Source organism: Schistocerca cancellata, chromosome 2 (assembly GCF_023864275.1).
Source record: "Schistocerca cancellata isolate TAMUIC-IGC-003103 chromosome 2, iqSchCanc2.1, whole genome shotgun sequence".
In the NCBI taxonomy this organism is placed as follows: domain Eukaryota; kingdom Metazoa; phylum Arthropoda; class Insecta; order Orthoptera; family Acrididae; genus Schistocerca; species Schistocerca cancellata.
Genome location: NC_064627.1, coordinates 812,875,171 through 812,887,154, shown reverse-complemented (window position 1 = coordinate 812,887,154; position 11,984 = coordinate 812,875,171). Strand labels below are relative to the sequence as shown.

General features: G+C 37.5%; 1 long non-coding RNA gene across 1 annotated transcript; it reads right to left on the bottom strand.

Moving 5' to 3' along the window:
- Nucleotides 1–10,977: 10,977 nt before the first annotated feature.
- LOC126162702 (uncharacterized) lies at nt 10,978–11,551 on the bottom strand. The gene is made up of 3 exons (XR_007535103.1): nt 11,470–11,551; nt 11,205–11,311; nt 10,978–11,028 (listed from the first exon to the last, which is right to left on the bottom strand). It is a non-coding gene; the product is annotated as an uncharacterized LOC126162702 (long non-coding RNA).
- Between the last annotated feature and the right edge of the window lie 433 nt (nt 11,552–11,984).

Genomic DNA, 11,984 nt, shown 5'->3' with positions numbered 1-11,984 from the left:
CTGAGAACCAGCAATGCTGTTATCCAGTCCCTTGCTGTATTATTAATACACATGCAAACACTAACAGTCACAACTTCTCACATTTTGTGCATTACTGTGACCAACAGAAATGTGTGCAGTGAAATGAATGCTTACAAGTTACTTAATTTGATTAACTGGTGTCAATTACAATATTATAACATGAGAATACAATTACAAAGGTATAAAATACATCATTAAAGAACATAACAATACAGATAACATTTGTAGTACAGGCTTTACAACAGAATAGAAGTAAACATATACATCAGTGTTACAGGAATTATGACATAAGTAAATACATAAACGATCAGAATAACTTTTGAAACATCAACTTCACACATGAGCATTAAAACAAAACAGAATAAATAATGTCTCAACATCTTTACAAGGTAAATAACATATTATTAATGCCAATTATATTCGAGGATAACAGTATTCCTCATCATAGTGAATATAGCTTAGTATTAGAAGAAAAAATTCTATGAAACTACACAGAGACAGGAAGAAAACAAATACATAAGGGTACACAAACACATAGTGGGATAACACAAAAGGAAAGGACTGGGTTTGTTTTCAGTGTAACATTTGGTACTGCAATGCACCCCAAAACTTCATTCCATATATCTTTCCTCTTATTTCATCCTTTGTTTCCACCAAAAAAATTCTATCTAAGCATGCTTTCTGTATTTATATGTTCACACATTTCTTACCTCATCATTTATTTCCAAGAAAATCCTACCTAAACCTGTTTTCTGTACTTTTTTTCGTATAACTTCTCAATGCATTTCTTCCAATTCATCGCAACTCATTCTCTTATATAGTCTACCCCCTCTTAAGCTAACTTAAATCTACTGAGCTCAGATGCTAAACTAAGGGATGAGGCAATGCAGCAGCGCAAAACGATTAACACAAACATCAATGACAAAAAAATTCAAATTGGCAAAGCAATTGCAATATTATAACTAATATAAGGCACTGTGCAGCAAACAAGAAAACTAAATCCATAGTAAAAGTGGCTTAACAGCGTAATACAAAGTCAAATTCTGTAACATTATGCCTGGCAAACAGCAGCAGCAAATATAAAAAATATAAAAAATATAAAACTTATATCTATACATGACAAAGCTCAAGCAGAAAAAATATTACAGTAAAAATGGCCATGTTTAATACCTATGTCACATCTTAATGTCTATTTAATTAAAGTGGTGCACCATAAATTATTCTACAAAAAATTACCAAGTACTTGAAAAGAAAATTATATATGCAGTTATTGTTATCAGTCCCTTCTTATTGTTCTTTCCATTCCAAAAGCTCCTTTTTCGAAGAATGTGGATCATAAAATAATTATTTAATAGATCTGTCGACAGAAAGTGTTCACATTAGCAAATGCATCTAAGTTTATTTTATAAAACTAATGCTGCAACACAGCTGGAAAACAGGTATCAAATGAAATAAGCAATTACGCAAACTAAAGCATAAAAACATCATTCAATAGCTATGTGGCATTTCGTAAGTCAGTAGCTCTCAACTCTCGTAGAAAGACACTTCTCATAATCAGATGTGCAGATGTACGAATATTTCCCATCAATTCATAAGCATTTCAGTAATTAGTAGAAAGAACGAGTAATCATATGTTTTCAAGTAATGAGCGTGTAATATTTGCGATGCTTTCTACAAAGGAATGTCAATAGCGAGGTTAATGGTCTCTTTTTTTTTTCTCCACCTCTGTCTCTGAAAGGCGCACACACTAATGGCTTTCTTTTGTCAGACGACTACCTCTCAGCTGGGCGCCCAAAACGCATTACGTGCAGGTGGTCACTTACCTTTCTTACTGAAATATTTATGACAGCAGTTTCTGCTACAGTGGCAGTCTCATATAAAAAATTTCACAGGTCAAGAATTAGCGTTACAAATGTGTAGAAACAAAATCCTGTAAATATAACAATGTCTAAAAAATTTTCGCCGGCATTGCGATACATTCACACATTTACACACATTTCATAACTCTTAAAGTACGATTCTCGGTTTCCAACATCCTTTTTCACAAGTCAAGAGTCCCTACCCACTATTCATTACTCCTTACCTTATTACACATATACGTATCCATCGACACTCTTCAGTATTTCGTCATTATAAATATGAAGCATAATCAAATAACTCATATAGCCTCAGCCTATTAATCATAAACATACCTCAGCAGCATAATACACATCGTCGTCGTAATAATAACATCATAACACCTCAGTCAAATCTCAAAAACGTCGTAGCTTCCTGCAATAATTTCAAAACCTAAAAAAATTCTCTGCTCATTTAAATAGTGTCATCTACCTCAAACGCACTTTAAAAATCATGCTCCCTTACCAAATACATCATTCAAAGCTCTCATAGTATCACAATGGTACCAAAAAAATATGAACAGTTCACAAACTACAGACAAAATACAATTTCGTAAGTGTGAAGTTATCCAACGGTGTAATTACGTAAACATCTGTCACTGCCGTAGTAAAAAAGTTTGTCTCAGTTAAACGATCAGATAGCTACGTAATTTATGTGTTAGAGGAATATGGTACCGATGTGTAAAATTGTATAAGCAAATACCATATTAGCTAGGGCTCCTTGTGCTTGCCAAACACATGGTACACAAAGTAGGCGTGTACCCCCCTGCATTAGTAGCGTCGTGATAAAATCGTGTAGCTGTCACATTAACTAACCACTGTGCCATCTGGTATCTCCCAGAAAGTACTTTAATTCAGAATGTATTTTCAAGTAAACCAAAATGTAGCATTAAAATCTCATTAGCAGTACTGGTAAATATTCTAAGTATGTGAGCCTTATAATCGTTACGTAATCGTGCAACTAACAAGCAAGAATGTACACACACAATAACACTGTGTCGTCTGTCCGCAATAACAATGCATTCGTAATTTCTGTTTGAATAAGTTCTCTTGGTTCTTGACTGGATATTTAACTTTAAACATTGTTGCATGGTAACAGTTTCTAAAGCATACTAGTAACGTGAAATGAAACGTTTTATGGCAAAGACAAAGTTAAAAAGCAGATTATTTTTCAATAAACTGTTTTACATGTGAAATGTGGTGTAAACCTTTACTCTTCCTAGTACGCAGAGTTTCAACTTCAACGCAATTATCATGTGGTATACGTCGGATTCTGTAAGGTCCACTGTAAACTAGAAAGAATTTGTGACTCAAGTGTTTCTTCTTATGTGACAATGAATGAGCTTTAATGAGAACTTTCTGACCAATATATAATTTCTTTGCATTTGCTTTACCGTGTAGTTTTCTCCTTTTGTTTGCTGCAGATTTTATATTTTTAAGAGCCAAATCAATTATATCTTTGTGTCGAAGTTTACGTGTATTCGGGAAAGGTACAAGCTCTCTGATTCTGTTCGGTGGTTCTTCATTCTTCAGTACAAGAGTAGGAGGTAAAGCAGTGGAGTCATGAGGCATTTCATTCAGCACGTTTTGAAATAAGTGTAAATATCTGTCCCAATGCTGATGCTTTCTGTGACAATAAAGTCTGCAAAGCTTATTGATTTCTTTCATAATCCGTTCGGAGGGGTTACAATGTGGTGAATACAACGAAATAAAAACAGGTTTGATTTTATGATTCCGAAGCATGCGTGACCAAACAGCAGATCTGAATTGCGGTCCGTTATCTGAAATGACTTTAGCAACGTGGCCAACTTCACGTAAGAAATTTTTAACAAAGGCGTTGGATACAGACCGTCCAGTGGCTTTACGTAACGGAGTGAAAGAAACAAATTTTGAAGTAAGTTCAACAGCGACTAGAACGTACGAAAATCCATTCGATGTTCTGACAAGGGGTCCCAAGAGATCAACAGTAGCAAATTCTTTTAATTTAGAAGGAATAATAGGAAACAACGGAGCACGATGTGAGATAGTAGATGGTTTCGCCTTTTGACAAAGTTTACAAATAGACAAGACTCTTCGAATTCGCTTTTCCATATTGCTAAAATAACAAGTCGTTCGAAGAATATGATAACATTTTCGTGGACCAAAATGTGCGTAGCTGAGATGAATGTACCAAATGAGCTTATTAACAAAATCGTCTGGAATGCAAAGTACCCATAGCTTGTCATCAACAGTGCAGCGTTTGAAGAGTATGTTGTTTCTAACCAGGTAATAATGCCGAATCTGAGTGTGTGTCTTTTCATGCCATTTACTTTTGATGTCTTTCCAAATCGGATCTTTATCTTGTTCATGAGCAATGTCCTTTAAAGATGTGGTGATGAAGTTTTCAAAGGCGACTTTCTGAATGTAAAGAATACTGAAATTTTTCTCGAGGTTGCCTTCTGTGTTACTTTTCTCAAGCCCAGCCGGTGCGCGTGACAGTGCGTCCGCAACAATGTTCTCCTTGCCGGGAATGTAGACTATTGTGAAGCGGAATTCTTGCAGAAACAATGCCCAACGTTTTAACCTGTCATGATTTAATTTTGAAGACATAAGAAATTGTAATGCACGATGATCACTGTATACTTTTACGTGCTTACCAGAAAGAAAGAAACGATAGCTAAAGCTTCTAATTCAGTAACGGAATAATTTTTTTCAGATTTTGTTAGCACTCGGCTAGCAAAAGCAATGGTTTTCTGAACAGTAGTGTCATTTTCTATGGCTTCTTGAAATAAGTGGGCACCAAGACCGACTTTAGAAGAATCCGTGCTAAGGCAGAAATCTTGTGACAGATCTGGATGAGCTAGTATTGGCGCGTGAAGTAACGCTTCTTTCAAAGAATTGAATTCCAACTGTGCTTGTTCGTCCCAGTTCCAAATAGTATTTTTTCCAGTGAGAGAACAAAGTTTTGGTGTAACTAGCATTTGCATATTCAGAAAACGACGGTAAAAATTTACGAGACCTAGAAAACTGCGGACTTGTCTTTTTGTGGATGCAACTGGAATGGCTCTGATTGCTTCTAACTTTTCAGGATCCGGCTGAATGCCTTCAGAAGAAATAATATGTACCAAAAACTTCACCTTTGACCTACCGAATTCAGACTTTTCCAAGTTAACTGTAGTTCCAGATTCTGCAAAAATACGTAACAAACTGTTGAGGATGCGGTTATGTTGTTCCCATGAAGCTTCTGCTGTTAGAATATCGTCCACATATAAGGTGATGTGACGTTTTAAGAACTCAGGTAATATGGAATTTAACCCGCGAATGAATGCTGCCGAAGAAATGTTCAAACCAAAAGGAAGTTTCCGAAACTGATAACAAACGCCGAAACAAAGGAAAGCTGTGTATTTTCTGCATTCTGGATGAAGTTCGATCTGATAAAAGCTGGATCTGAGATCAATGGAAAACAACACTTTTACACCATTAAAATTTTGAAGAAGTTCTTCGATCGTCTGCGGCCTGTCTGTTTCAGGAATAATGATAGTATTGATTTGTCTCGAATCTAAGACAAGCCTGATCGATCCATTTTTCTTCTCAACAACATGTAACGGATTGTTGTATGAGCTTACTGCAGGCTCAATAATGCCCTCGTCAATCATAGATTGTATTTCTGTTCTAACACGGTCCCTATAATGTGCTGGAATTACGTATGGTCTAACACAAAATTTAGTATGCTCACGAACACGAAATTGGTATTGAAATCCCTTGATTGTTCCTGTTTTGTGAGTAAAAACTGTGGAATGTGCTTGTAAAATCTCAAAAAGGTCCTGCCTATAAGTGTCATTACAATTCTCAATTGTTTGAATTTTATTCTGAATTAACTCATTAGTTTCAAATATGCCGTCGATACCATTCCTGTCAGTACTTGCAGAGTGATTGTTAGCGTCTAGTTCCGTAGAAAATTCCGAACTGTTGTCTAACATACCTTCACCGAAGAGTCAAGCAGTATATTGCTCCCTCCTACGTATATCTCGTGAAGAGACCATGAGGATAAAATCAGAGAGATTAGAGCCCACACAGAGGCATACCGACAATCCTTCTTTCCACGAACAATACGAGACTGGAATAGAAGGGAGAACCGATAGAGGTACTCAAGGTACCCTCCGCCACACACCGTCAGGTGGCTTGCGGAGTATGGATGTAGATGTAGATGTAAAGCCGATTAATTTCCTCATCATGGTTTGAGAGCCAGTCTTCAAATTTCAAAGCTATTGACTTACCTTCTTTCTCTAAACTTATTTCAGCATCGTGAAAGCTTAAAATTGCTTTGTATTCATTCAAAAAGTCTACTCCCAGTATAATTTCCGTCGACAATAATGGAACAATAAGAAAGTTCATAGAAAAGCTGTGGCTTTGGCAAAAGAATTCTAAATTGGTTTGTTGGCGTACATCTACACTTTTTCCAAAGATTGCACCTTGTAATTTAATCTTACATAACGGAAGTGTGGGGCAATCGTTCGATTTGTTGCATTTGCTAAAAGCTGTTTCACTAATTACTGAAATGGGACTGCCAGAGTCAAGTACTGCCATAAATTTTACGTCATTTACTGTAATGTGAATCACAGGATGTGCAATGTTGTTAAGTTTTACGTCGTGTTCATGGAGTAAGATGTCCCTAATGTCTTCCATTTTTACGTAATTACTAGCTATGGCAGCTGTGTCGTCAGTTTCATAAGTACGTCTTGTGGCTGCCAGCGGTGTGAGTCATTGCCTATTGTCTCTTTGTTGGCGCGCGTCGTTATTGGGATTTGGAGACCTAACTTCTACAAATTCACCGTGACGAGAATCCCGCCAGTTCTGATGCAGTTCAGGTCTGTCGTTACGATCATATCATCTGTCGTCACGTCGGTAGATTCCATAGTTTCTTTCTTGTCGGTCACGTGGTGGAGAATTTCTCCCTGAGTCGTAACTGCACGCTGGACCGTTGCGTCTAAAGATATTCTGTCTCCCTTGATAATAATTGTTTTGGTTCCCATATTGTCTGTTTCTCTGATTGTCTCTGTGATAGTCATTACCGCGGAGAGGTGATCTTTCCCTGTAATTATTACTACTCTGCCAACGGTTGTCATACGGGTGGTGTCTGTTTTGGTCACGATTTGTGTTGTGAGAATAGCCTTGTCGTGTCCAGTTATTATTTCTGTCATCGCGGAATTGTGACAGATGTGACCTGTAATTGTTGTGTTCCTGTTCTCGCGTTACGCTATTGTCAGTGTCAATTTCTAGTTCTTGTAACAGTCCCTGAAAAGCTTCAATGTCGTCTTTGCAACGTCCTGCTAAAATAATATGTCGTGAATGTTCAGGCAGTTTGATTAAGCAAATGCAGATGAGTTCTGAGGGGCTGTATGGGTTTGACAGGTACTGATTCTTGTGCAACATGTCTTCAAAATATTTCACAAGACTGGAAAATTCAGATTGTTCGAAATGTTTCATCATTATGATGCCATGTTTTACTCGGTCTTGTGTGGCTTGAGACCAATATGCTGAGAGGAAGGCATGGTAAAATTCTCCTTCACTGTGGCAATTGTGAATGACCGATCGCATTCTTACAGCTGGTTCATTCTCTAAGTAGCCACACATAAATTCTAACCTGTGCTCCAATGACCAGTTGGGAGGGAAACAATGAGAGAATTGATGGAGCCACGCTTGTGGATGAATGTCGTTGGCAGAATTCTTAAACGTTTTGAATTTACGTGTAGTAATGAACAGCTTATAGTCAAAATCATCGTGTCGGCGAGTAGCATATCGGTCATTGTTACGTCGTGTCGGCGGTTCCATCTCAAAATTCGGTGTACCTTGCCAATTCCTTTCATAATTACCGAAATGCCCTGTGTTATTATTTTGTGGCTTTTCCGTATTTCTATGTCCCTCTTCCCGTATTGGGGCGCGAGTGTCCTCTGAAATACGTAATTCTTGTATTACCTGTGTCAACTGATCGTGTACTTCCCGGATTTCTCTTTTGTACTGTGTATTGATTTGATTTTGATTTTGTTTGAATTTTCTTATTTGTTCATACTCTTCTGTGTCAGTGAAGGCTACGGGTCTTGTGTCATTCAGATCATCATCTACCTTTGTAGATAAGTTAGTGACCTGATCCGAAAGTTCGGCTGCTTTCTCCGATAGTGTACTTATTTCCTCCATGTGTCTTTCTGAACCAATTTTCAGGGTATCTACTGTGTCCTTTAAATTTTCCTGAGTTTTTGCAAGTTGCGTAACCGAATCGGTAGATGCAACTGAGTCAATTTTAGCTTGCAAGGTCTCATGATTTTCATGAACAATAGTTTGCAGTTCTTTTATGGCTGCTTCGTGATTCTGTAATGCATTTTCATGACGCAAAAAAATAGGTTGGAAATGCTCACAAATTTGTGTTTTTACGTCATTACAGATTTTTTGACATTTCGATTCAATGTTATGTAACTCAGTAGTTAAATCTTCACGTGTTTGTTCAAGTGTGGTGTCTAACTTTTGAAGATTTTGTTCATTGTGTCTAACTTTTTAAGATTTTGTTCCACTGTGTCTAACTTTTTAAGATTTTATTCCACTGTGTCTAACTTTTTAAGATTTTGTTCCACTGTGTCTAACTGTTGCTGTGTTTGTCTCTGGTATTGTTCCATTGTGTCTAACTTTTGAAACTTTTGCTGTGTTTGTCTCTGATTTTGTTCCATTGTGTCTAACTTTTGAAGATTTTGTCCCATTTGTTGCATTAATTGTAATAACAATGCATTAGTGTCTGGAATCTGTTCCTCTACGCTTTTCGGCAGTGCATTTGCACCAGCAACATTCACATTTTGACAAGCAGAAAATGTGTCTTGACTCATTTGAGAAAACGGTGAGGACCCAAAACCTAAGTCTACAGTATTTGCAATATTTTGTTCTGTCATTTCGGATTCCTGAGGGGAGCTGTTGCCGACCGATCGATCGACTACAAAGGAGATTCTCTCTACAATTACGCAATACCAATAAACAAAATCTACACTAATTACACAAACTACAAGAAAAAATCAGAAGATTCCAGTGAGGTATCCTAGGCTAAGGGTCGACATATGAAACGTCCCCTTAGAACAATTTATACACGACTGTGCTTAACCTGACACACAATATTATTTAGCGCAACGCAATCTGACTTTCAAAAATCCCTACAAAAGAATGGCCCTGACTAACATTAACCTATACCACTTACCTCACAAAAATCTTCGTTACTGGAACTACTGCAATACAGCGAGCGCCACTACTGCCAGCTAAATAAAAGATTCAAACTACTGAAGGCACTAACTACTGATAGGGATAGTTAGCAAATGAAAGATTTTAATAGAGAACAAACACTGTATTTACCTTAATATCATCAAAAGTCATAATATATGTAATTTCAAAACTCCGCCATTTCCTTCCACACATCCACCACTGCTGGCGGCTCACCTCTAACTAGTGGTGGGCAGGAAATCGCGTATCTGTTAGAAATCGCAGTGACTGAGAAGTCACAGATATCACAGTAGCAACTTCCCAGAATCTAACTGCGATTTCAGTCACAGTTAGCAGTCGCAAGTAGTATTTCACATTCAAAGACGTGAGCCATCTATTGGTCGAATTTAGCACTGCTTTCTGCGATTTCAGTGACAAGTCGCAACTAAGAGTCGCAAGTAGCAACTAAAAAGTGCGGTTAACAGTGCCATCTGTTGGCCAAAGTTCGTACTACGTCCATCTCTGCGATACAGTATCGTGTCTAACTGCGATTTCCGTGACAAGTCGCAACTAAGAGTCGCAAGTAGCAACTAAAAAGCGCAGTTAGCACTGCCATCTGTTGAGCAAAGTTCATACTACGCTATTCGCTACCGAGTCAAACTGCGATTTCTGTGACAAATCGCAACTAAGAGTCGCAAGTAGCAACTAAAAAGCGCAGTTAACATACTTTTCCTAGTGTCATCTGTTGCCCGACGTAAGTACTTCGTTATGAGAGCCTTGTGCCTCACGAGATCGATGTGCTGTGTGTGCATATGAAGGGCTTATTTCAATAGTGGTACAAGTCAATTTTTGTTAATTTTGAGATATAGAGTCGTTAAGTTAAATGAGTGCTGAAAAATCTGCAGTTGAGATACCAGAAATATTCAAGCATTTGGCTTCTTGCTAGAGATGAACCTTTATTTATGTTTGTTTGGATCACTAATTTCAGAAGCATTATAGACAGAAAAGTGTAGGTAATGGACTAGTACCACTATTGAAATAAGCCCTTCATATTATATGACGACATGCACATTCAGCATCAGTTATGGTTGGTCAAATACCGCTGTGACTCTGAATGTATTATATTAATAAGAAGCAACATTGCCTTTTTCTCCTGAAAATATCAAGTAACTTAACAAATGTGTTTGATTCTGCTTCCAATATGACAGTTTTGGTTAATACTCCACATGCCTACAGGACTTTGCAATGTTAACACAGCAGAACTCAGACATCTGTATAAGTGTAGAGAAATGAAAACAGTCATATGAATGCCTCACTTTTGTTCCGACACAGTTCAAGACTCGGGAGAAAAGTTTTACACCTGGTGTTCTACATGGCAACTTCACACACAAGAACTTTTTGCCGACACTACTACCACCTACATAAGTAAGCTTTTCCTGTGTCACTTTCAAGTAATGGACTTAAGCTATTCCTGATTTAACTGGAAGATCTGTACTTCCCACTTTCATATCAACAGCCTCAAAATGCATATTGTAGACTTCGGGATATGTTACAGGTCAGTGTCACACAAAGATTGTGGAGAAAGGGGGGGGGGCGGCACGTCGGTATCCAACAAGTGTTTACCAATAAATAACTGGCGGAAAATTACGGATATAGGACGCCTTAACATGTGGAAAATGAGATTGTTATTATTCACTCAATGTATTTAACATTTATTATTCCTTTAAAATCGCACAACAACTTCAATAAAACACTTTAATCAGTCACACACTTATTTCATAATTATTTCACTTTTAAACTGCAAATCCTCTAAGAGCTGTCTTGAATCTTCACAAGTCTCTCTCAACACCCTTGATGTGGATAGATATGTACAGCAACCAGTAATCAGTCAGAACTGCGTCTGCAAAAACACAAGGATTATTAAACAATTTTTGCTGTCACTAATTACTAGCAATATAATTGACAGAGTAGATTGCTAATATTTGCTATATCACATTTGCTAATATTTGCTATATCACATTCGCAAGAACGATCTCACTGAACTAATTAAGTCCATCAAAACGCTTAAAAACTAACCTCTCGTCTGACGAAAACGGTCTAAAGACTGGCAATTTCTTCAGATCTGTTGACAATGATATTTTGAATTATCACTTTACTGAGTGACTGAAATGTAGTTCAGGTACCTATGAACATAACAATATGTTAGAATTCATTTTCTAAACACGAACTATTACGGTACTGTGCGGCTACTTAAATATTAATTACACTATTAATATTTTCACAGTTGTTTCTTTAATACAAAATTAAAGCCAACGGAAGAATAAACGTAAAACATACTTACCAATGACAGGTTTGTTGAGATGCAATTTTCTGTGTGGACAGATGTAACTTTTTCATACGGTGGTACGTCGCAGAAATTGCAGGAGTCACAGAAATCGCAGAAGTAGCAGAAGTCACAGAAATCGCAGAAGTAGCAGAAGTCGCAGAAATCGCGGAAGTAGCAGAAATAGCAGTGGCGGAGGGATACGCGACTTAGGTTCCTTAACTGCGACTCTTAACTGCGACAAATCACAGTTAAGAATAACAGATACTGAAAAGTAGCATTCACAGAAATCACTGATATCGGAAAATCGCAGTTTAGCCCATCACTACCTCTAACTGCGCAACGCTACGCGCTGTTCACATCCAGCTGCCGCTGCCCAACACTACAATGGCAGACAACAATGCAAACTAGCCACAGGCTGCACACAGCACAGCCAGTGATTTTCATACAGAGCGCTACGTAACGTTGCCAATAAGAAAATATAAACAGCCTACTTACAGTTTCTCTAAATTAGTTTAGGCACAGGGACATGT